A 26,183-nucleotide genomic window follows, 5' to 3' on the forward strand; every position below is an offset into this window, starting at 1 on the left:
CCAGTTGGAGAGTGGCACTTTCTAGTCTAGAGCAGCTGTTCCAAAGCCACCCTCAGAAGGTTGCCTCAGCTAAAAGCCAATTTTTTTATGGCAATGCCCACCGATTAATAAAGCATATGCAAAGAGATAGCCCTCCGAAAAATTAGCCTTCCTATTGCAGATCTTGGGAAGCCTTGCCTCGATCCAAGTCTGCCTGCCATTTTGGCTCCTTAACTGACACAGCTGTAAGCAAATAAGACTTTTGTTAGGAACTTTAGGCGTCTTTGCTAAAGCACAAGTGAGACAATTAGGACTGAGTAACTTCCACCTCTTACCAAGTGCCAACATGCTTCTCTCTCTGAGCTGCAAGGCACCAATGGGGTAGCCAGTAAACCCCAACTACAGTGAATGCACATGGGAGGAAGAGTGAGAACAAGAGTGATGTTACACCTTCCTGAGTCTGTATTTGAGGAGGCATCAGAAAAAAGACTGATAATGAACCTTGTTGGGATTGACTCTGGAAGCTGTTTAAATGTGTTTGAGCATGCCTGGGGAGCACAGTCAGTTAAGCCTCCGATTCTTGATTTCAGCTCAGATTGTGATTTCGGCGTCATGGGATCAAGCCCCGCAGCAGGTTCCACGGAGTCTGCTTGGGTTTCTCTCCCTCTGCTCTGCCCCCTGCTCATGCTTTTGCATGCTCTTTCATGTTCTCTCTCTGTCAAATAAATAAATTTTTTTTATAAAAAAGAATAACGTGTTCTTTACTACAAAAGGAGTTCATGTTCACTGTAGAAATACAGCCAAGCATGGGAAGAAAAATAAAATAGCAACAATCCACTTTCTAAAAGTAATCACTGTTCAGATTTTAATTCCTTCCTTCTGTGCACACCTGTGTGTGAGTGTGTATGCATGAATTCCTTCCTTCTGTGCACACCTGTACGTGTGTGTGTGTGCGTGACTTCCTTCCTTCTGTGCACACCTGTGTGTGAGTGTGTATTTTTGGTTGTGAGTACTATGTAGTAACTGGTGTTACTACTCAACAAAAATTACTATGTTAATATTTTTGTACTTTTTTTAAAGACCATATGGATGGGTACTAAAAATAGCTCACGTTTATTGAGCCAGGAAAGTTGTATTATCCCTTGTTAAAAGACAAATTGAGGCTCATTAAACATTTTAAGAGTTTATTTGTGCAAAGAATCGATTATTCAAGTTGAACAGCACCAAACTGCAAGCGGTTGGGAGCGTTTCACCAGCAGGAGCCAAGGGAAAGACTGACAGGCATAGAGAAAAGGCAGAAGCAAAGGAAGGGAATTATCGATTGGCTGAAACTTGAGGCCTAGTTGGCCATTTGTGACAAGCTTAGATTTTGGTTTGCTTGTGGAGGTTATCAAGGCATTAGAGCCACCTCAGTCTATTGGTTTCCTTGTTTAATTAATATAACAGTCTTAATCCTCACAAGGACTCTCTGAGTTGGGTACTATTACATTTTGCCATATTTTTTTAATGAGGATACAGAGATGTAGCAATAAGATAGATGGTGTCTCTTGTCTCTCCTCCTTTCCTTCTCCTCTTCTCCATATACCATCCTCTACCATCCTCACATCAGGAGACAGAAGATGGCCTCCAGTGCTTTCTTGGAGTTTATAAAAGCAGCGAGATGAGGCCATGTGGAAACAGGTCACTGGGCAGATCTTCCAGGATCATCTCTGCCAGAGCAGTTCTGTGAACAATTCAGACCTCAGACTTCCAGCAACAGCCTCCTGACACTCTCCTGCCCTGCTTCCAGCCAGTGGTGGCCCTAAACTCAATTTATGGCCATTTCTTAAAAAAAAAAAAAAAAATTTAGGGCCATTTCTGTACAGTGTTCTTTCTGGCTCTTTAGCTCTTGTTTTTTTGTTTGTTTTGTTTTTTAAGATTTTATTTATTTATTTATTTATTTATTTATTTATTTATCTGAGAGAAAGAGAGCAAGCATGACAGGAGGAGGGGCAGAGGAAGAAGGAGGAGCAGGCTCCCCACTGAGCAGGGAGCCCAGTGCGGGGCTCAGTCCCAGAACCCAAGGATCATGACCTAAGTCTAAAGCAGATGCTTAACTGACTGAGCCACGCAGGCACCCCTTGTTTTGAATGATTTTAACTCTTCTTTTGACTTATTTTTCTTCCATTTCTCTTCTCTTTCACTCTACTTTGATTACTGCTTATGTCTCTGAAAGACAACATTTGTTCTCCTTTCTCCTGTTGCCTTTGTTCACTGCACCCTCTCTTAGCTCACCCTGGTCCCCTCCACCAACTGATGGTTCCTCAGCTTCATTTTCTGTAGATCTCACTCTGGTTAAAAGGTCCCCTTCCTCTCTCCCTTGGTCTAGCATGCTCATTCAAGGCTGCTCATGGCATCTGGAGAAGTCAATGACAACCAAATGGCAGGATCCCTGCTCTATATGACCAAGAGATGGTGGGAAGATATCCCCTGGGTTAGAACCTCTAGCTGCTGCCACACACACACACACACACACACACATTCCCCTGACCAAGTGAAAACTGTTTCCCTTAGTTTCAGTTTGTCTGCATTCTTCCTCAGTGATTTCTGGCTCTCATTTGTTCAGAAACAACTGAGACCAATGTGATGTTGTGATGATGAAGGTTCTTTCCTAGAGCGCCTCTGACAGCATGTTGCTTCACAACAGGTTAGACCTCACAAATGCAAATAGAAGTAATGTGTGCAGAAAGATTACAATGCACCCTACAGGTACCATCTGGAGTCAGTTCTGCTTAGTTTTCTGACAAAGGCCAAGGTATTCGTGAGACATTTCACTACCTAGAAGCCAGGTTGTTTAATTTCACTTGTCACCAATAACTCAGATTGAGGAGTCAGAGCACTGCAAGCAGTTTGGGGGGAAAGGAGGGCACAGACTAAATGCAATTCATTTTGCTTTCTGGGCTGACTCTCCGGCAAGGCATGAGGGAGCACTTGTTTTTCACTTTGGTTATATTCCCTGACCACTCCAGAGTCTCCAACTCCTCCCTCTCTCTACTCTGTGCCCTGCCCACCCCCCAATTTGCACACGCAAATGCTTATACTCACACACATGAAAATCGACCCCCAAGACCCCAAGGGCCTTCAAAATGTACTCACTGATAGGAACCAAGCACTGCTTTTAACAGGTCTTTTTTGTTATTGTTTTTCATTCTTACCATAATAGAAAATGGAGAAGAGAATTAAAGACAGGTAGAGCTGAGAAGAACAAATCCTTAGGAATCTGCTAAGACCTGAACCCTGAAAATCTCCAAAGAGGCCTGGACAGCAGCCATGGGGATCAGCCCATGATCAACCTGCTTTAAGGTCCTGAGATGTTGGCAGCATCACTCAAAAATAATGAAGAATCCAAGAAAGCAGATTGTGCTGCTGACTGGGTTTGCTTTCTAAAAGTATATCTGATCCTGATCCATCCTCTAATGGTAACTTTAGGGAGCCATTCCATAGACATGGTGTTGCAGTGAACAGTAAAGAGGCTTCCACCCGAATGATGTAAGATCCAAAGCATGTTGCTGCTTCACCTCACAGTCTCTAACTCGAGGCAAAACGATAATGGCCCAATTCTGCTTTGTGTTGAGCTAGGAAAGAATTTGCATGATTTCCTCAAGGATGACAGAAACAAACAGAAGACATCAGGATACAAATATCTCAGTCTTAAGACTGAGAGCACGGGATTAAGACAAAGTCTACAGAGAAATCAGAAGAATCATTGATTTGGGAAGTTCTCAAGCAGGTAGAAGTGAGAGGCCAGGCTTCAAATAGCTCCTGCCAGCTATAAAAATAAGTGAACTGTGAATTCTTCTGACTGTAGGTTTCCTAAAACAGCAGAAAGAGAAGTATTCCTAACATCCTAATACAGGGAAAGTCACTCAAATAAATACTTCTTAAGGGAATTGATGCATTAAGAGGAAGCATTTGCAGACTAAGAGCCACATAATACACAGAGGTTGCATCCTGACAGGATACTCGTTAAAAGAATCCATTTGCGGTTCCAACATTCAGGGTCGGTAATTTCTCAGAAAAAGGTTAATGGAAACAAAACAGAATTCAGGGCACATTCTTCCAATCAGTGTGCCAAAGTATAAGCAAAAGTATACCTTTAGCACAGCCTCAGGCTATAGAAAGCAAAATTATTGCAACATTCTATTTAGTAGAATTTGCAATCAACACAATGGAAAAGCGAGGGAGGAAGGCCAGATGCTGGGGGACATTTGTGTGTGTGATTGGGCAGGTGGACCAAATGACCCTGGTCACCTCCAGAAAGGTTACAGTGATGCCATGTTTGAAGGCAGAGTATGAATGTGAAAAAACCAAATGGTGACTGGATGGAGCTGGAGAAACTTTCTCAAATCACCTTCTAGCCCTTGAAGCTACTCTGAAAAATTTATAGATATGTCACAGACTAACAGATTTGGGAAAGTTGGTGGAAAATGAAGCCATGAAACCTAATGGCTGTGGTCTGTACCTTCCCTCCTGTAAAGAAAGAGAAACCTGATCTGGGCAGCAGTATTCAAGAAAGGTTGGGACATGGGAATCTGGCTTGGCTTTCAGGGTATAAAGTAGCAGTGTCCTCTGGAAAATCACAGTGAAGGTACCAACAGAGCAAGAGATGGATCAAGGTAGAGACAATGCAAAGAGAAAGTCTGTAACACCAACAGGATATAGGGACCTTGTGCACAGAGATTTGGAACAGGATGAGTAAGCAAATATGAGGCTGGAGGGAACCCTTCCAGAAGCTGACCTAGGTCAAATAACTTTTGAAAAAGACACCACTGCACTGAAGAGGTCGCAGAGATATCCATACAAGTCAGCTACAGCAGGAAATTTGTGTCCTTTGGCTGAGGGTGGTACACAATTCAAACTGTCCAAAAATAGCTTTCGGGCAAGGCCTCACCAGCTTCTAGACTCAGGGCTAAATGTTGTATGTGTAGCATGCTATGTAATCTCCAAGCCAGCCCTCCATTCTCACCAAACCCTTCAGTTAGAGAAATAACATTTATGGAAGATTGATGGACTTCTGAACTGTGTCCTTCTGTTCAACTAGATGATCAGAAAGCTATACTGAATGCCCTGTAAGGACTGTCTTAGGGTACATGGTACTCACTCTTGCCCTTCCACCTCAAACTCTTTTAATTAAAAAGGACTATGGTATGACCCATCAGCTGACACTGCAAAAGTAGTCATGCGAAAAGTTTCATTGGCTTAATGTAGGAATATCATCTATTATATCACACAGGCTTCTTCTTTTCATGAGTCCCCAAGAGATATACTCCTGACCTTAGCATTAAGAATTACTATAGCTCTCCTAGCACATGGCATGTTTCTACATTATAGACACTGGATCATTCAACTGATCCTGTTTGCCTACTTACATGGGCTGCTAGGAAGCTCCAGGCCAGATTTGTGGCCCAATTCAAGGCATGCGGTTACTCCAACTTCATTCCATTTTTTCTTGCTCCACTTTTTAACTATAGTTATCCTTGTCATTTTTATCCTATAAAATTATATACATTTTTTAAAACTCTGTTTGTACAAGATCAGGTATAAATACATATGTACATACATTCATATGTGCAGATCTAAAAGTGTTACGGCCAAATTGCAAAAATAGTGCAGGGACTAAGAGTTTCATGTACATATAATTGAAATTAGTGAAATTCCTGTCCCCTGTTAAAATTACTTCTTATTAAAATGTATGAGTAACCCAGTTTTCCTGCTTCACATTTTTATTGAGAAAATCCATTTTCAACTTGCCAGAGACCTGAATTTCTTTAGTCATCACAGAAGAGCCAAGCCTTCTGATTTATATGGAACAACTTCCCCATCTATTGGCACAATTCAATATTGCAAACAATACCTTGAAATCAAATGCTCCCTTATTACTCTCTGCAGATTTTTTTGCCTTCATTAAGTCTTTCAAAAAGTTTCCACTGTCAGTAATTAAATACATCTCCCCTGCATTTAGCTCTTTGCCTTCTGGAGTTAATAAACCTATAGAAATTAAATTCATGGCATTATTACTGGGCTGAGAGGCTTCCTAGATCATAATCTTCACCTCCAAAAGGAAGTCAAGCCAAATTTTCCAAAACAAAATATAGAGGAATGAAGAAATATTACACACAGACTTAATCTAAACCCATTTAGGATGTGATAATCATTTTAAGATCATGTTTAAGGATTGAGTGAAGTACTGGACATGCCAATATTTTAATCTTCATGTGAAATAGCTTGTAAGGGACAAAACATATGGGCATCCAAAGGGCCAGTTTTAAAAGTATGATATACAAGTCCCACATCGGGCTCCCTGAGTGGAGCCTGCCTCTCCCTCTGCCTGTGTCTCTGCATCTCTCCTTCTGAGTCTCTCATGAATAAATAAGTAAAATCTTTAAAAATAAATAAATAAAAGTATGATCTACTTTTACAAGTGTTTACTCAATTGAGACAGAACCAGTCTCACCATTCCCCACCTACCAACACATCTCTACCTTTGAGTAAGTCATTTCTTCACCTAACAAGGCAATCCCATTTTCTCATAAACAAAATACCCTTAAATTTTTTTAAGCACAAAATGTTCTTAAAATCTCTATGATGTTGCAGGGCACCTGGGTGGCTTGGTCAGTTAAGCATCTGCCTTTGGCTCAGGTCATGATTCCAGAAGCCCTGCTTCCGGCTGCCCACCCAGCAGGGAGTCTGCTTCTCACCACCCCTTGCCCCGCCTTGCTCATGCTCTATCAAATAAGTAAAAATATTTTTTAAAAATCTCTGTGATGTTGCAATCTCTATATGACTCTGTATACCTGCAGTGAATTTATTTCTATGTACATCTCTTATTACCCTACAGATCAGAGCTTAAAATCCAATTTTTCTACTTAGGCAAAGTGTGCAGCTTTGAGCAAGTTACTTTTACCTCTATAATCTTCTTTCCTCGCATACATATGAAAATAATACAAATTACCTTGTAGGACTATTGTAAGGATTAAATAAAATAATTGTTTAAAAAATATCTGGCACTTAGTACACACTCAATAAATGGTAAATTTTAGTAGTAGTTGTAGTTGTCATACAAAGAAGAAAAGGCTTCGTCACACTTTTCCCATAAGTTGCTTGACCATTCAATCCTTCTCAAATTGAATTTCTGGCCTAAATAAACAACTTTAAGAGGACCTAAAAGCAGGGAGGTTCATAACAGCAAGGAATAAGGGACTTAATGATAATTACGAAGGAAGGAAGAAGCAAATGGAAGCAGAATAAAAAATATGAACTAGAACAGAAGTCAACAAAACTGAAAACAGGAAATCAGTAGAGAAAATCAACAAAACCCAGGGACACCTGGGTGGCTTAGTGGTTGAGCATCTGCCTTTGGCTCAGGACATGATCCCAGCATCCGGGATCAAGTCTCACATCAGCCTCCTCCTAGGGAGCCTGCTTCTCCCTCCACGTGGGTCTCTGCCTCTCTCTGTGTGTCTCTTATGAATAAATAAATAAAACTTAAAAAAAAAAAAGAAAAGAAAATAAGAAAAGAAAATAAGAAAAGAAAAAAGAAAATCAACAAAACCCAAAGTTGGCTCTTTGAAAAAATCAGAAAAGCCTCTAGCCAGGGTAACTAAGCAAAAAAGCGAAAAGACAAATTACTAATATCAGAAATGGAAGAGGGGACACCTCTATAGATCTCATGGATGTTGAAAATATAATAAAGGAATATTATGAACAACCTTTATGCCCATACATTTGATAACCCAGTTAAAATCAACCAATTCCTTGAATGACACAATCTGCCAAAGCTCACACAAAAAGAAACAGATAATCCAAATAGACCTATAGCTATTTCAAAAATTAAATCAGTTATTAATAATCTTCCAAAACTGAAAGCACTAGGTCATATGGGTTCACTGGTAAATTCTACTAAATGTTTAGGAAAAATATTTTAGCAACTCTTACAATCTCTTACAGAAGAGAGAAGCAAAAGAAATACTTCCTAACTCTTTCTATGAGGCCAGGATTATTCTAATACCAAATCAGACAAAGGCATTATGAGAAAACTATGGACCAATATCTCTCATGAACATAGATGCAAAAATCCCCAACAAAATATAAGCAAATAAAATCCAATAATGTTTTTAAAAAATTATACACCTTGACCATGTGGGATTATGGCACATATGCATGGCTCATTCAACATCTGAAAATCAATTAATGTAACACATCACATGATCATATCAATAGATGCAGACAAAGCATTTGACAAAATCTAACACCCATTTATAATAAAAACTTTTAGCAAATTAGGAATAAAGAGATGTTATAAAGATGTTCATAAAGAACATCTACAGGAAAATCTATAGCTCATATCATACTTAATAAAAGCCCTAAGCTTTCCCTCTAAAATTAGGAACATGGCAAGGATGTTCCCCTTTGCCACTGCCTTTAACATCTTGTTGAAATATCTATCTAATTCAATATGACAGGAAAAGGAAACAAAAGTTATACCAATTGGAAAGAAAGAAGTAAAAAAGTAAAAACATCTTTGTTTGTTTGCAGATGGATGATTGTCTATGTAGAAAAATCTAAAAGACAAAAAAAAAATTCCTGAAACTAACAAGCCATTATAACAAGGTTGCATAATACAAAGTTAATATATGAAAATCAATCATTTTCCTATATTCTAGCAATGAAAAATGGAATTTGAAATTAAAAACACATTTCCAGTTACATTAGCACCCCCCAAAATGAAATGCTTAGGTATAAATCTAACAAAATATGGTCCGTATAGAGAAAAACAAGGTCCATATGGAGAAAACTATAAAGTTCTAATGAAAGAAATCAAAGAAGAATAAACAAGTGGAAAGATATTCCATGTTCATGGATAGGACTCAATATTGTCAAGGTGTCAGTTCTTCCCAACTTAATCTACAGATGCAACAAAATTCCAATCAAAATCCCAGCAAGTTATTTTGTGGATATCAATAAGCTAAGTTTAAAGTATACGTGAGAGGCAAAAGACTAAGAATCGGCAATTCAACCTTAAAGGAAATGAACTAAGTCAGAAGACTGACTTCCTGACTTAAAACTTACCATGAAGCTGTGGTCATCAAGATGCTGTGGTATTAGTGAATGAATAGACAAATAGTTGATGAAACACAATAAAGAGCCCAGAAACAGATCCACATACAAATAGTCAACTGATCTTTGACAAAAGAGCAAAGGCAATATAATGGAGCAAAGACAGTCTTTTCAACAACTGGTGCTAGACCCCAATGTTTATAGCAGCAATGTCCACAATAGCCAAACTGTGGAAGGAGCCTCGGTGTCCATTGAAAGATGAATGGATAAAGAAGATGTGGTTTATGTATACAATGGAATATTACTCAGCCATTAGAAACGACAAATACCCACCATTTGCTTCAACGTGGATGGAACTGGAGGGTATTATGCTGAGTGAAGTAAGTCAACCGGAGAAGGACAAACATTATATGTTCTCATTCATTTGGGGAATATAAATAATAGTGAAAGGGAATATAAGAGAAGGGAGAAGAAATGTGTGGGAAATCTCAGAAAGGGAGACAGAACATAAAGACTCCTAACCCTGGGAAATGAACTAGGGGTGGTGGAAGGGGAGGAGGGCGGGGCGTGGGGGTGAATGGGTGACAGGCACTGAGGGGGGCACTTGACGGGATGAGCACTGGGTGTTATTCTGTATGTTGGTAGATTGAACACCAATAAAAAATAAATTTATTAAAAAAAAACAACTGGTGCTAGAAAAAGTGGATGTCCATATGCAAAGAAATGAATGTAGACACAAACTTTACACCCTTCACAAAAATTAACTCAAAATGGGTCACAGACCTAAATGTAAAATCAAAACTATAAAACTCCTAGAAGATAACATAGGAGAAAACCTAGACGACCTTCGGTATGACAATGACTTTTTCAATACAAAACCAAAGGCCGGGCGCAATCCTGGAGACCCAGGATTGAATCCCACATCGGGCTCTCAGTGCATGGAGCCTGCTTCTCCCTCTGCCTATGTCTCTGCCTCTCTCTGTGTGTGTGTGTGTGACTATCATAAATAAATAAAAAATTAAAAAAACAAAACAAAACAAAACAAAAGGTCTGGGATGCCTGGGTGGCTCAGCGGTTAAACTTCTGCCTTTGGCTCAGGGTGTGATCCTGAGATCCTGGGATCGAGTCCTGCATCAGGCTCCTTGTATACAGCCTGCTTCTCCTCCCTCTGCCAGTGTCTCAGCTTCTCTTTCTGTGTATCTCATAAATAAATAAATAAAATATTTAAAACAAAACAAAAAGCCAAAGGCCTGATGAATGAAATAAAGAATTGATAAGCTGAACTTTATTACAATCAAAAACTTCTACTCTGTAAAAGACAATCTCAAGAGAATGAGAATATAAGCACAAACTAGGAGAAAATATTTGCAAAAGACAGTTGATAAAGAGTTGTTATTTAAAATTTACAAAGAAGACTTAAAACTCCATGATAAGAAAATAAACAATCTGATTAAAAATGGGCAAAAGACCTGAAAGACACTTCACCAAAGAAGATAACAAATGACAAGTAAGCACATGAACAGATATTCAACATCATATGTCATTGGGGAATTGCAAATTTACACAATAATGAGATACCAATACATTCCTATTAAAATGACTAAAATCAAGGACAGCATTTTGTGCTGACTCCAAATGCCAGAGAGGATATGGAGCAAGAAAAACTCTCATTTGGAGCACCAGGGTGGCTCAGTTGGTTAAGCATCTGCCTTCTGCTCAGGTCATGGTCCCAAGGTCTGGGAATGGAGCCTCACATCTGGCCTCCTGCTCCCTCCATCTTGCTCTTGTGCTCATACTCTCTCTCTCTCAAACAAATAAATAAAATCTCTAAAAAAAAAGAAAAAAGAAAAAATAACTCTCATTCATTCCTGATGAGAATGCAAAATGGTACACTTTGGAAGACAGTTTGTAATTTCTTACAAAATTAAACATATATTATCATGAAATCCAGCACTTGCACTCCTTGGCATTTGCCCAAATGGACTGAAAACACATCCACATGAAAATCTGCACACAGATGCTTAAGGCAGCTTTATTCATAATTGCCAAAACTTAGGAGCAACCAACTTGTCCTTTAATAGGTGAATGATTAATTAAACTGTGGCACAGTAATGGAAAGTTACTCAGCACTAAAAAGAAATGAGCTATCAAGCCATGAAAAGATATGGAGGAATTTTAAATGCATATTACTTAGTGAAAGAGGCTGATCTCAAAAGGCTGCATGATTCCAATTACATAAATTCAGGGAAAGGCCAAACTATGGAGGCAATGAAAGGATCAGTGGTTGTCAGGGATTGGGGGGGCGGATGAACTGGGGGGCACAGAGGATTTTTCATTTGCCTTTCCATACAAATTTTAGAATCAGCTTACTGATTTCTATGACAAATTCCTGCTGGATTTGATAGGTATTGCACTGAATCTACAGTTCAATTTGAACAGAACTGACATCTTAACAATATTGAGACTTCAAATCCATGAATACTGTAGAGTTATCCATTTACTTAACTCTTACTCTGATTTTGTTCATCAGTGTTTTGCAGTTTTCAGCATTTAGATCCCATGCATATTCTTTGAGATTTATACCCAAGTTGTTACTGTAAATAGTACTGATCTTTACTTTCAATTTCCAATTGTTCATTGCTAATATGTAAAAATACAACTGAATTTTATATATTGGTCTTGTATCCTAAAATCCTGCTAAAAGATTACTAATAATCTTTTTGTAAATTCTTTGAGATTTTCTACATAGTTGCTTATATCAGCTGCAAACAAATTATAGCTTTATCTAACTTTCAAGTTTGCACACCTTTTATCTTTTTTCCTGATTTATTTCACTGGTTTGGACCCAGAACAAAATTGAATAGGAGTGATGACAGTGGACATCCTTGGACACAGTGGACAGCCTTGCCTTGTTTCTGAGCTAACAGGGGAAGTACTCAGTCTTTCACCATTAAGAATGATGTTAGCTGTAAGTTTATTTTTTTTTTAATTTTTTTATTTATTTATGATAGTCACACAGAGAGAGAGAGAGGGGCAGAGACACAGGCAGAGGGAGAAGCAGGCTCCATGCACCGGGAGCCTGACATGGGATTCGATCCCGGGTCTCCAGGATCACGCCCTGGGCCAAAGGCAGGCGCCAAACCGCTGCGCCACCCAGGGATCCCTAGCTGTAAGTTTATATCAAGGATGCCCTTTATCTAAGGTTGAGGAAGTTTCCCTTCTGCTCCTAATTTGCTGAAGTTTTTATTATGAATGGATGCTGAATTTTGTCAGGCATTTCTTCTCCATCTATTAAGGTTGATAATAGTTTTTCTTAGTCTGTTGATACAATGAATTATATGGTTGATTTTCAAACGTTATATTGCTTTCCTGAGATAAATCTCTTTTTCATGATAAACTAGTCGTTTTATATGTTGATAGATTAGATTGGCTATTACTTTGTTAAGGATTTGCCTATTCTATACATTTCATATAAATGGAATCATACAATATGTGGTCTTTGTGACAGGATTCTTTCATTTAGAATAATGTTTTCAAGATTTGCCCGTGGTGTAGCATGTGTCAGTACTTCATTCTTTTTTATTGCTGAAGAATATTCCATTATATGGATACATTACTTTTTGTTTATATATCATCAGTCAACAGACATTTGGATTGTTTCTACTGTTGGCTATTATAAATAATGCTTCTATGAATGTTCACTGTGAAAATTTGTATATGGATAAATGTTTTCATTTATCCTGGGTATATACCTAGAACTACAATTGCTGGGTCATATATTAACTCTATGTCTAAGAGTTTGAAAAACATCCAAACTGTTTTTAAAGTGGCTGTACTATTTTACATTTCCATCAGCAATGTTTGAGGGGATACATCTTATGAGGGGAACCAATTTCTCCACTTTTTATTATCTATATTTTCTTACTGTGTTTAGTTTTTTAAATGTTTCTACTTTAAACAGCATATATTTTTGTATAGCTCACATCTCTCTAAGAGAAATCTTTTAGATGGTCTGTTTAATTATAGCGATGTCAATAAAGCCAGAATCAGTTAATGAAATATCATGAAATTCAAATGTAAACTGTCTACAACCTATGTTAAATAAATAAAATTTTCTACTCCAAAATATTTTCTATAAATAGTTTCAAGAGTAAAGATCACTGTGTCACTGGAGAACATACTGCTGATGAACTGGCCTGATCTAAATTCATGAAGACAGAAAAAAGAAATGATTCAAGAAAAATGTGGCCAGAACTTTATTGTCCAACTTCACTGTATTCATATTTTGTTCTCAAAGGACTAAGCCATTTTTTCCACCTTTAATGAGGTATCATTGACAAATCAGAATCATATATACTTAAGGTATATAATATAATGATTTGATATATGTAAATATTGAGAAATATTACCAACATTAAGCTAATTAACAATCTCATTCATCACCTCACATCGTTACTTGTGTGTGGTGAGAACACCTAACATCTACTCTCTTAGCAAATGCAATTGTAAAACATTGATGACAGAAACTAAAGATGATAAAACAAAAGGATTTATGGATTGGAAGAATTAATATTGTTAAGATGTCCATACTACTGAAAGTGATCTACAGATTCAGTGCAATCCGAGCAGCCCTGGTGGTGCAGCGGTTTAGTGCTGCCTGCAGCCCGGGGTGTGATCCTGGGGACGTGGGGGTCCCACGTTGGGCTCCATGCATGGGGCCTGCTTCTCCCTCTGTCTGCTTCTCCCTCTGCCTGTGTCTCTGCTTCTCTCTCACTCTCTGTGTCTATCATGAATAAATAAAATAAAATCTTTAAAAAAAAGTACAGATTCAGTGCAATCGCTACCAAAATTCCAATGGCATTTTTCACAGAAATAGAAAAAGGCATCCTAAAATTCATATGAAACCACAAAAAAACTCCAAATAGCCAAAGCAATCTTGAAAAAAAAACAACAAAGTTGGAGGTATTAAACTTCCTCATTTCAAACTACATGACAAATCTAGAGTAACTAAAACAGTATAATACTGGCTAACATTTTACATTTTAAAAATGTCAAATTTTCAGTTTTTTCATCTCAACAGCATATGACTATCTCAGTGCTTTTTACTTTCAGACCATCCATGTCAACAATTTTTTTCTCCAGATCCCTGCTATTGAAATGTGTACCCTCTGGTTTCTTTCTTTTTTTTTTTTAAGATTTATTTATTTATTCATGAGAGACACAGACTGAGAGAGAGAGGCAGAAACATAGGCAGAGGGAGAAACAGGCTCCTCGCGGGGAGCCCGATGCAGGACTTGATCTCGGATCCTGGGATCACAACCTGAGCTGAAGGCAACTGCTGAGCCACCCAGGCATCCCTGCCCTCTGGTTTCAACTGTAATTTTGATGAAGGCTAAATCAGGAATATTTTGGTCTTAAATTGTATTTATAAATTAATATTCAATAACTATAAATTTTTAATGAGCATCAATTTCTCCCATTAACAAAAAAATTATTGATAATATCCAGCATTCTGAAGGATCCTGAAAGAATAACCAGAAATTTAAACTAATAGAAGTTTTCTTTTTTTATTTTTTTTAAGATTTTATTTATTTATTCATGAAAGACAGAGAGAGAGGCAGAAACACACTCAGAGGGAGAAGCAGGCTCCATGCAGGGAGCCCAATGTGGGACTCGATCCCGAGACTCCACGATCACATCCTGAGCCAAAGGCAGAAGCTCAACCACTGAGCCACCCAGGTGTCCCTAATATAACTTTTCTGAAGGACAATTTGGAAACATATTTTAAAAGATTTAAAATATGCAAACTCTTTGATCTAGTAATTCTTCTTGTAGGAATTTATGCTAAGGAAATAATTATTTAGTCAAATAATATCTAATTATTAATATTATTGACTAAATAAATAGATATTTAGTCAAAGTTTTATATATAAAAATGTTCATCTGTTAATAATGGAAAAGAAAAATTTTAAATAGCTAAAATGCGAGATGATCAAGGGTTAAAAAATACAATCTATTTGTGTGATATAATATTATGAAACAATACAAAAGCCATGTTTTTTTTAAAGATTTATTTATTTATTTATTCATGATAGACATAGAAAAGATTGAGAGAGGCAGAGTCACAGGAGGAGGGAGAAGCAGGCTCCATGCCGGGAGCAGGACGCGGGACTCGATCCCGGTACTCCAGGATCGCACCCTGGGCCAAAAGCAGGTGCTAAACCGCTGAGCCACCCAGGGATCCCCAAAAGCCATCTTTTCAATTAACTTTCAATGGCTTGAGAAAAGTTTCTAATGTTATGTCTTGGAAAAAAATGCAACATATAAAAGTAGCTACTGTGAGCTACCCACTTAATGAGATAAGAAACTAAACATTAACAATGATAAGTCATCCATGGGGGATATGATGGGCAGTTTTTAATGGAGTGGGTATGGGTGTGGGTGTGAATGTATGTGTGTGCGTGTTCGCACACACCCGGATATATTTTCAAAGTTTTTTGCAGTGAAAATGTTTTAGTTTTATAATGATGATGAAAGTGATGTACAGAAGTGTTCTTAATTTCACTTCTGTTAAAAACCACTTTTTTATTTTACTGCATAGCGATAAATGTCTCCTTCAAGAATATCTCATTTTGCTTTCTCCAAAAGTTGCAAAAGCAACTTAGATAATGAGCAGTTTATTTGCAGTAATAACATATTGGCACTACTTAGGGAACTAGCTCACAGAACTTTTCCCTATGGCAAAACAAAAATGTCATACACGAGGCATTACAGTGTTTATGCTAACTCTGGCATTTTACACGCTTGAGCTCATTATTATTCTCATTAATTTTGTGATTGTTAATAGTACTGCTATTTATATGATGACTTAACCTTTACAAATTTATATCAAAGATTTTAAAACTCAATGGAGAATGTGTCTAGAATATAAGAGGATATATCTCTGAGTGATTTTCCCCAGTGGGAAACATATTTTGATCCTTAATATATTTAAATAATTGGGATGCCTAGCTAAAGAAAAGTTAAGAAACACTATTTTATCAGCGAAGGTATAAAAAAAATCACAATGACTTATTGGCTTTCATAAAAATATGTACAAATGTCAAAAATACATATGAAATGTAAACAAATGAAAACTAGGGGTATTTTCTAGTTGTTCCCTTTTATGAAGGTAATTTTCAAATAAGCAAGGAATATGAACCTTTAAACAAAGAGCCTTATTTTACTTTATTTTAAAGATTTTATTTATTTATTTATTTATTTATTTATTTATTTATTTATTATTTATTTATGAGAGACACACAGAGAGAGGCAGAGACATAGGCAGAGGAAGAAGCAGGCTCCCCATGGGGAGCATGATGTGGGACTCAATCCCAGGACTCTGGGATCACAACCTAAGCCTAAGGCAGACGCTCAACCACTGAGCCACCCAGGTGCCCCCCAAAGGGCCTTATTTTATAACAAAAGCTATCCTGGGCTTAAGTCTGAGCTAGATAAAGTGAAAATTTCAAAAGGATAAAGATATAGAAAATTCTCTATTTTAATTGTTTGGAATGCAGTGAGGACCTCGCTGTTCAGTTTTGCCAACAGATGGTCGACACTGTCTTGTACGGTTACTTTATCCCTGGTCATAGAGTTGCTCTGAGTCAGCTGTGTTTCTGCAGAGGTGTGAGTGTTTTACAGGCATTGTCAAAATCATTATACACGATAAGTATAAAAGCAATAGGAACCATTATATCTTCTATCTTTTTCTACACTTTGAAAGAGTTTATTAAAAAAATATAAATAAATAAATAAATAAAATTAAAGAGTTTATAAAGCATAATAATTCCCTGTTGTTGAGAAGAAGAATTTGATGGCAAAAATCTAAAAGTCGGACAAAATACTGAATCTGTTGATCAGGCTGTGGTAGGAGAAATGCAAAACAGTGCTTCCATACCTATGAGCAGTGGACCCACGGTGATTGTTACCTGTTGCCCCTCAGCTCCTGATCTATCCTTTCTTACTCTGCTCTTTGATACTGGGGCCAGGATTCTCAAGCCACCTTCCTGCTTTATCAGTCAGAATGTATCAATGAGGGCACTAGAGTGAGTCTGAGAAGCTGGAGGGGGACTGAAGGGAGTGGCTCCTCCCTGTCTGTTCCTGTCTACTTGCAGTTCCCATGAGTCTGTTCTGCAATGCTTTCACCCTGACAGCAGCAGTACTTTCCCATAACAGCAACCAAATTCAATTTTTGGTTTTCCCCATATTTGCAAATTCCTGTCTCCCATAGAAACAGGATATATAATAACAGCTGGCTACCCCCTTCAAGATCTGAGCCCCAGGCCCACAGAGCTACCCATTTCAAACTCAGAACCACAGCACCAGTCACAGAATCTCACAGAGGTCTGATTGCCATTTCATGGCATCCCTCCTCTTAATCCCCTCAGGTGAGGGCTGGCTGGTACAGGCTTTCTACTCTTGCTGCCGTTTTGATTCCCTAAAGTTTTCTTTTTACCCTTTCAGCATTTTAATTAAACCTCTACCTAGTGAACAATTCTTTACATTAAATTCCATTGGTTCAAATAGCTGATATGGTTTGTTTCCAAATTTGACTGTCTTAGTTTGAGGTCTAAAACAAGTTACCACAGGCTACATGCCTTAAACAACATTTATTTCTCACAATTCTGGAGCCTGGAAGTCCAAGATGAAGTCAGAAGGTTTCTGGGGAGGACCCTCTTCTAGGTTGCAGACTGCTGAGACTGCATCCTCATGTGACAGAGAGCTCAAGCTACCTCTCCAGCTCCCCTTCAGGACCTAATGACTTCCCAAAGGCCCCACCTCCAAATACCATCACATTTGGTGGGAAGATCAGGGGATTGTCAACATTTCAACATATGAATTTTGGAAGATACATTCAGTCCAATGCAGACCCTAACTAATACAGAAAAGAATTTGGCACTATCTAGCAAAATGACATGGATTTACCCTTTGACTCATCAAAGATACATGGTTTAGGATTTTCTTCGAAGTGCTACTGTAACAGGAAAAAAGATTGGAAACAAAAATGTCTATCAATGGTACATGTTGGGGCACCTGGGTGGCTCAGCTGTTTAAGGGTCTGCCTTCAGCTCAGGTCATGATCCCAGAACCTGGGATCAAGCCCCATATCGGACTCCCTGCTCTGCAGGGAGCCTGCTTCTCCCTCTCTTTCTGCCCCTCCCCTTGCTTGTGCATATTCTCTCTCTCTCTGTGTGTCAAAATAAATAAAATATTTTTTAAAAAGGTGTATGCACATAACAATTATAAAATCATAAAAAGGAATGGGAAAGGGTTCTATATACTGCTACAGAGTGATCTCCATGATATGTGGTTAGGCAAAAAAGAAAAAAAATAAACCAACATGGGAGAGAAAATATGCATAGGACACTCCTATTTGTCTACAAAAGAAAAACTAAAACCATATTCACATATTTGCTTTTGTTAAATTAAATTGAAGGATAAACAAAAATATATATAAGGTATCTTGTAGGAGGTAGGAAAGAACAGGATGAAGATTGGGATAGAAGCTAGACTTCTCTGAATATCTTTATAGATTTGACTTTGAAAGGTTCTGGTACCAATTCCAACATGGGGGTGTGTGTGTGATAGTTGGGGAGAGGGATTCCCACACCAGCAAGCAATTCTCAGACAGCTGGGTATCCCACAATTTAACTCAATTCTGACACTAACTACCTGGAGATAGCATCAAATCTCACAGGTTGAGGGCTGAATCCTACAAGACTGTCCCCCACCACCATTTCAGATGTGAGTCACAAGTTCAGGTTGTCACCTGTGCTTCTCACTGACTAGCTATATAGATTGGAGATTCTAACAACCCCCTTCTTGAGTTCCATTAATTTGCTAGAGCACAGAGAACTCAGAGGAACATTTTACTTACTAGATCATTGGTTTATTATAAAAGGATACTAACTCAGTAAGAGCCAGATGGAATAAAGCATAGAACAAATTATGAGGAAAAGGTGCAGAGCTTCCATGCCCTCCCCAGACACACCACTCTGCCCAAATCTCCACATTTCACCAAGTCTGAAGCCCTTCAAACCCTATCCTCTGGGGTTCTATAAAGGCTACATTACATAGGCATGACTGATTAAATCACTGGTGGCAATTAACTCAACCTCCAATCCCTTTCCCATTCCCAGGATTGCAAGTTCCAACCCTAATCATGGGGTTGGCTCCTGTGGCAACCAGCCCCCATCTTTAGATGCTTTGCAAAAGCTTCCTCATTAACATAACAAAAGATTCCTTTATTGCTCTTACCATTCAGTAAATTCCAAGGGTCTTAGGAGCTCTGTGCCAAAAACTGGACAAAAACCAAATACATATTCTGCATCTCAAACCACAATATCACAACTTTGAAACTAAAAATAATTTACATAATTGCAAGTCATACTCATAAATAAACTTAAAATGTTCAAATGATGTATTTTATAAACAAAAACTCCAACCACTGAAAAGTCATTGTTTCTACAAAGACCAACCCCACAGCCATGAGCATCCCTAGGGCACAGATTATGTCTCTAAATACCATTTCCCAATAACAGGAACCAGGTTCTAGGTCTGGAGCAGAAAATACACAAAGTGAAGGAGGAATCTCTTATACCAGACAACAAGGAAGCTATCAAAAGACAATTAGATTATGTCAAAAAAGACTCAGGAGGGACCCCTGGGTGGCTCAGTGGTTGAGCATCTGCCTTTGGCTCAGGACGTGATCCCTGCATGGAGCCTCCTTCTCCCTTGCCTGTGTCTCTGCCTCTCTATGTCTTTCATGAATAAACAAATAAAATCTTAAAAAAAAAAAAAAAAAAAAACTGAAGAGCCAACCTGAAGATATTCTATTAGAACAACTTCATTTCCATGTCCTAATGATTAATGAGTCTAGGAAATGATCATCAGTGCCTACTAACATCACAAAAAAGAAAAAAAAAAAACCAATACACATACACACAAAACAAGAGAGAACCAGATATTATGTGCCTCCTAGTAAAAGTATATAACATCATATTTGAAGCATTCTTGTGCAAAACACACAAGCATAATCTAATCAAGCTTCAAGATACATGTACCTGGGGTACCTGGGTGGCTCAATGGTTGAGTATCTGCCTTTGGCTCAGGTCATGGTCCCAGGGTCCTGAGATCGAGTCTCGCATCAGGCTCCCCACAGGGAGCCTGCTTCTTCTTCTTCTGTCTATGTCTCTGCCTGTGTCTCTATGTCTTTCGTGAATAAATAAATAAAATCTTAAAAAAAAATACATGTACCTATTTGCATGAATAGAAGAGCATATTAAACAACACCAAGGAGATGCAATTTGCAAAATCCAGGTGGTAGAACACTACAGGAACAACAATTATTTCAACAACAAATAAATTGCAAGAAAAAAAGAGAATGTGTATATCTAAATTAATAGAGAAAGGGTAATGAACACAAATTTTGTTAATATAATAATCATATTGTGGTTGCATTTTTTAAACAAAATATACCTTTCACGAAGATGGTGCTGAAGGCGAAGAAGGAAGCCCCTGCCCCTCCCAAAGCCGAAGCCAAAGTAAAAGGTTTGAAAGCTAATAAAGCAGTGCTGAAAGGCATGCGCGGTCACAAAAAAAAGAAGATCCGTAAGTCACCTACATTCTGACGACCCAAGACCCTGCATCTCCCAAGGCAGCCCAAATATCCTCCAAAGAGCGCCCCCAGGAGAAACAAGCTTGATCACTATGCCATCAAGTTCCCCCTGACTACTGAGTCAGCCATAAAGAAAATAGAAGACAACAACACACTTTCGTTTATTGTGGATGTCAAGGCCATAAGCACCAGATCAAACAGGCTGTGAAGAAGCACTATGACGTTGATGTGGCCAAGTTCAACACCTTGATCAGGCCTGATGGTGAGAAGAAAGCATATGTTCGACTGGCTCCTGACTATGATGCTTTGGATGTTGCCAACAAAATTAGGATCATCTAAACTGAGTCCAGCCAGCTATAAATTTTTTCACCATAAAAAAATAAATAAAACAAAATATATGATACATGAAATTGTATAAAGTCAGGTATTTGCTTCCAAATTATCAGGTATGGTAAGAATTGGGTTAAGATATAGTAAAACCAATATTTTCCAAGACTTTATCATTGGAGTCTGGGTCACTGGTACATAGGGGTTCATTAAATAATTCTTTTAACATTTTCACATGATTACATTTTCCATTTTAAAAAGTCCACTTAAACCCAAAATCATCTGAGTGAAGAACATTTTTGGATGTCATTCTTCGCTAACTTTTTCTATTACTTGCATGATTATTGCACTAGCCAAGTTTCCCATTTCTTCTAGCATTTAATTTTTAGTGTTTTCTATTTAATTCTGTGAACAAAGAATTTATTCATTAGAAATTTTCTTAGAGAATAAAATAAATAAATCCACTCTGAAGAGTGTAAGATTATAGGCAAACCTGACCTTGGGAAGAACAATAATGCCTGACTTTAAAAAAAAAAAAAAAGTGAGAGATTTCTTGGTTACATCTGAAAGAAAGTGAGGGGAGAGAGAAGAAAGAGAGTAAGGGGGAAAAGGAGAAAGACAGCAGATGGCTGTGCAATATGTAATTGAAGCCAAGGAACAATAGTCTATATGAAATTAAAGGCTCGATAATAACATCTAACACCCAGTGAGCATGCACAGTGTGCCACTTTTCTAAGCACGGTGTACACAAATTAGCTCATTCCATTTTCATTACGACCCTGTGAAGTAAGAACTGTTATCACCACCGTTTTCAAAATGAGAAAAAGGAGGCATGGAAAGGTTCAATACTTTTTCCATGTTCCATGTTGATACAACTAGTAAAAAGTGGAGTCAGAATTAAAACCCAAAGCCATTATACTTTGGGGCAGGATTGACAAAACTGCCTACAGGCCAAACACAGCCAGTAGCCTATTTTTGTACTTTTTTTTTCCGGCGGGATGGGGAGGGGGGATGCCCTGCTTGGAGCCCTGCAGGCCGGCTGCAGGGATGCACAGAGGCAGCCGCAGACGCCCCCTCGCGGGGAAGCCGGGCCCACCTGCCGCAGAAGGGCCATGTGCCACGCCCGCTGGTAGGTGGCCGTCGGGTGGCCTTCGGAGACGGGAAAACACGAGGCTGCAGCACCCGGGTTGAGCAGGAGGAGGCAGCGGAAAGGCAGGCTCCGCCCCGTGCCGCCAGCCGCCCCGCCCACCGCACCTTTGCCCCGGGTGCAAGGCAGGTAAGGCGCCCGGGCGTAAGCTAGGTACAGGTGACACCTTGTCCCCCAGGGCCACCATCAGCGCAGCCCCCCTATACATTTTGAAAGCTAAGAAAAGTTTTTCGGTTTTTAAAAGGTTGTAAACTAAGAAAAGGAAGCAGGACGAGAAGGAGTAATGTATGTGCCCATGAAGAATAAAATATCTGCTATCTAGCCCATTACAGAACAACTAACCAAGCTTTTCTATGATCTGAGCGGTTTCCATGTGGAAAATTGTTAGATGTTGCCAGGAAAATAAATACAGCCTACATGGCGGAGTATGGATTTTTAGAAAACTATGAAGCAGTCACAAAATTCCAAAGCATGAACAGGTTTTTGGATTGTCACAAATAGAAGGGGCATTTGAACCAAAGTCAACCATATCTCTGAGGGATGGAAGTTACAACGATACAGATTTTATATATATTGGTCAGAAATTTTCCTCTCACCAATCTTTGTGAGTCTCAAAATTATTTGCATAGAATATTTTATAGTATTCTGTATCAAATTATTTTAACATTTATATTTGTAGTTATAGATCTCAATAGATGTTTGCATATTTTACCTCATTTTTTAAATCTGTCAGAGATTTGTATATTTTATTTATTTTTTTAAAGATGCAGGTCTCCCAAATAGCCAATTCTATATATTATATAATTCATTAATATTTTCTTACTCATTTTATATTTTCTTTAGGTTTTTTTTCTAACTTCACTAGTTTCTTTTTCATGCTCTTTTTTTTTTCAAGATTTTATTTATTTATTCATGAGAAACACAGGGAGAGAGGTAGAGACATAGGCAGAGGGAGAATCAGGCTCCCACGCAGGGAGCCAGATGTGGGACTTGAACCCAGGACTCCAGGATCACACCCTGGGCGGAAGGCTGACATTCAACCGCTGAGCCACCCAGAGATCCCCCCTTTTTTGTTTTAATAACTACAGAACTTAAGGTTATCTATTTGCCACTCTATATAGCTTTGGTTATATCCAAAACATTTCAGGATGGGGAGAAAGAATTGTGAGTTTTTTAAAAAATTTCTTGCTAATAGAGCAATATATTCTCCGTTCACAAAATATTTTTTTACAAATACAAATAAAACAAATATACTATACTATAAAATCAAAGCAAATTTCAATGATTTTAAGACAGAATATATTATGAATGAAATAATATAATCTTATAAATGTGTTGCAAAGTAGTTGCGGATGGGAGGCAGATGTAGAAGTCAGCCATGAATTGATAATTATTGAAGCCAAGTGATATCCATATGGGAGCTCACTACTAGTTCAGTAATTTTGTAACTGGCTGACATTATTCATTATTTTAAATTTTTAAAATAAAGCTTAAAAAGTGACAAAATAAAAATGTTCCAAATTTCCAGCTTGGCAAAATTTGGGGCAGTCACAAGACAACTGATTTTTTTTCCTCAATGTGAAAACAAAATTACACAACTAAATTTGTTTGATTTCAACTAGACAACACAGCATTCCCCACTCCCTCATAAAACCATATATATGCTGTCAAGTATCTATACTGGGATTTTATTCTACTTACAACCTCCTAAGATCCTGTTATTATTTTATAAATACTAGAAAAAGACACAAGACTCCTAAGTCACAGAAAAGAACTTTATTACTCATGACACAGTGAACAGCATGAGCATGTCCCAGATCCCAGGGGGATAATGTGGAAGGACCTGGAAGGATGTACTACATACAATAGGTTTGGATTGCTGCTGAACACAACTTGGGAATCCACTGTTTTTATAATAAGTGGTAAGAAGTCCTGTACTTTGAACCCACATGTACCTGTGACCCAGATTCAACAATTACAAATTTTTGATGATGTGGTTCATCTATGCTCTCACTCAATTCTTCCCCCAACCCAATAACTTTGAAGCAAATATCCGACCTATATATAATTTCAACCCTCAATGTTGTTCACTACAAACATAACCCTGAGAAATGGCATTAGGAAACAAAAGTCAGGAAGGAACTTGCATTCTTGGCATACCCAACAAACATGTGCAGGGATGTTCAGAGCCTGTAGAAGATTGTTTTCCCCACTAATCCACCTTTGTCCCTACCTGTTTGGGCTTCTGGCAAACTGTCACAAAAGTATTTATTTCTGTTGGCCACTCTGATTAATTTAACCAGCACAGGCTAGAAGTAAATCTGTTTAATTTGTCTCACACAGCACTTAATGAAGGCTGCTATCATCAGGACTCCAAACAATGAGATGAAGTTAACCTGCAGTATTGACCTCAAATACGCCTTCCAGGGTCCTGGACCTAGGCAACTGTCCCAGGAGAGACCAGAGGACTTTATTTCAGACAGTCAGGTTGTAGTCTAGTTTAAGGCCCGTTTATTATCCATTTCACTAACCTGCTGATCTTTGGTGACGTCACCAATAATTCCAGGAGGCAGTAGAACTCTATCCCTAATGGAGAGATATTTCATGGCCCATTTCCAGCCATACAGGAGAATATAACCCAAGTAGGCACAGGTAACTCCTTCAGGATTTGTAATTAAATTGATTTGGATCAGCATCACATTCGTTTGCTTAAGTCACATGGGTAGTGTCCATGAGTGGTTGCGACTTCCTTTCCTAAATATGGCATATCCCTCTCAAGCATCAGAGAAGCATGTGAATTTGTAACAGAATGAAGTGAGGCTGTACCAGTCCATGTGTTTGTACCTGTTTAAAGGGGCTCCATGTTGAGAGCTGCTATTGATGATGCCACAGGCATGACAGAACAATATACGATCACCCAGGTCCACAGATTGTCGGCTGCATTTACTGTTTGACTTGAGTGATGGTGTTGGATCTAGGCGACAAAGAGAATATTTATCACGCCCAACCTTGTACATCTTGAGTCTAAGGTGCCAGGGTTGTTTAATTTCTAAATCTATAGTCTTCCAAAGGGTAGACCAGATAACAGACCAGATAGCTACATCATTGGTACTAACCCAAGAGTCAGTAAAAAATATGTTTCATCATAGGGCATATTGGTCAGAGTTGTGAAAATGGCCTTGAGTGCTGTGCAGTGAGTGAACAACAATGCTAAATTTTGGTATGGCATATCTAGAGCTACAGACCCCCCAGGTAGACACTAACAGGTTTGACTGTAGCCAAGGCCCAGGTTTGACTGTAAACCAGGCCCCAGCATTAAGGTGAACCTCTGTAACTAAGGGCCTCATTTGGTCCAGTGGCTTTATTTGGGGTGGTATAATGTGAATATAGTTTCCCCACAGCAATAGCTGCCACTTTGTCATATAAACTGAGATGCTGGGATCCCTGGGTGGCTCAGCAGTTTAGCGCCGCCTTCAGCCCAGGGCCTGATCCTGGAGATCTGGGATGGAGTCCCATGTCGGGCTCCCTGCATGGAGCCTGCTTCTCCCTCTGCCTATGTCTCTGCCTCTCTCTCTCTCTCTCTCATGAATAAATAAATAAAATCTTTAAAAATAAAAAAATTTAAAAAATAAACTGAGATGCTGCTGAAGCCAGGCTACTAGGCTAATATCCAATTTCTAAGTGTGGAAAAAATTTCTAATTTGACAAGTGAGGTATATTGGGCCTTTTCCTTATTAATTGCCAAGCCTGATGTAACCCATGCCAAAATAGGGACATCAGGCTGCAAAGTCATGGGTCTTTATGGGTCAGGCTTTCTTCTTCAACAAGAGTTCCACTACAGGTCAAGAGCCACACCTCCCACCTCCCCAACCCCTACCACCCTGACCTCCTCCTGCAACCCCAGCTTTTTAAAAGAGGTGTACTCAGTGGCTGGATCAGCAGGTGGCGATGTTGTACTAGAGAATTCTCTCTCTG

The 26,183-nt window shown here is 38.6% G+C and overlaps 1 long non-coding RNA gene across 1 annotated transcript in view; it reads right to left on the reverse strand.

Moving 5' to 3' along the window:
- LOC140640959 (uncharacterized) overlaps window positions 1-26,183 on the reverse strand; it is a 128,004-nt gene that overhangs the window by 93,839 nt on the left and 7,982 nt on the right. Inside the window, exon 3 of the long non-coding RNA XR_012037554.1 lies at window positions 25,053-25,182. This is a non-coding gene — a long non-coding RNA (uncharacterized lncRNA). The remainder of the gene's footprint in view (window positions 1-25,052; window positions 25,183-26,183) is intronic.

Source organism: Canis lupus, chromosome 10, assembly GCF_048164855.1.
Source record: "Canis lupus baileyi chromosome 10, mCanLup2.hap1, whole genome shotgun sequence".
Classification (NCBI taxonomy): Eukaryota; Metazoa; Chordata; class Mammalia; order Carnivora; family Canidae; genus Canis; species Canis lupus.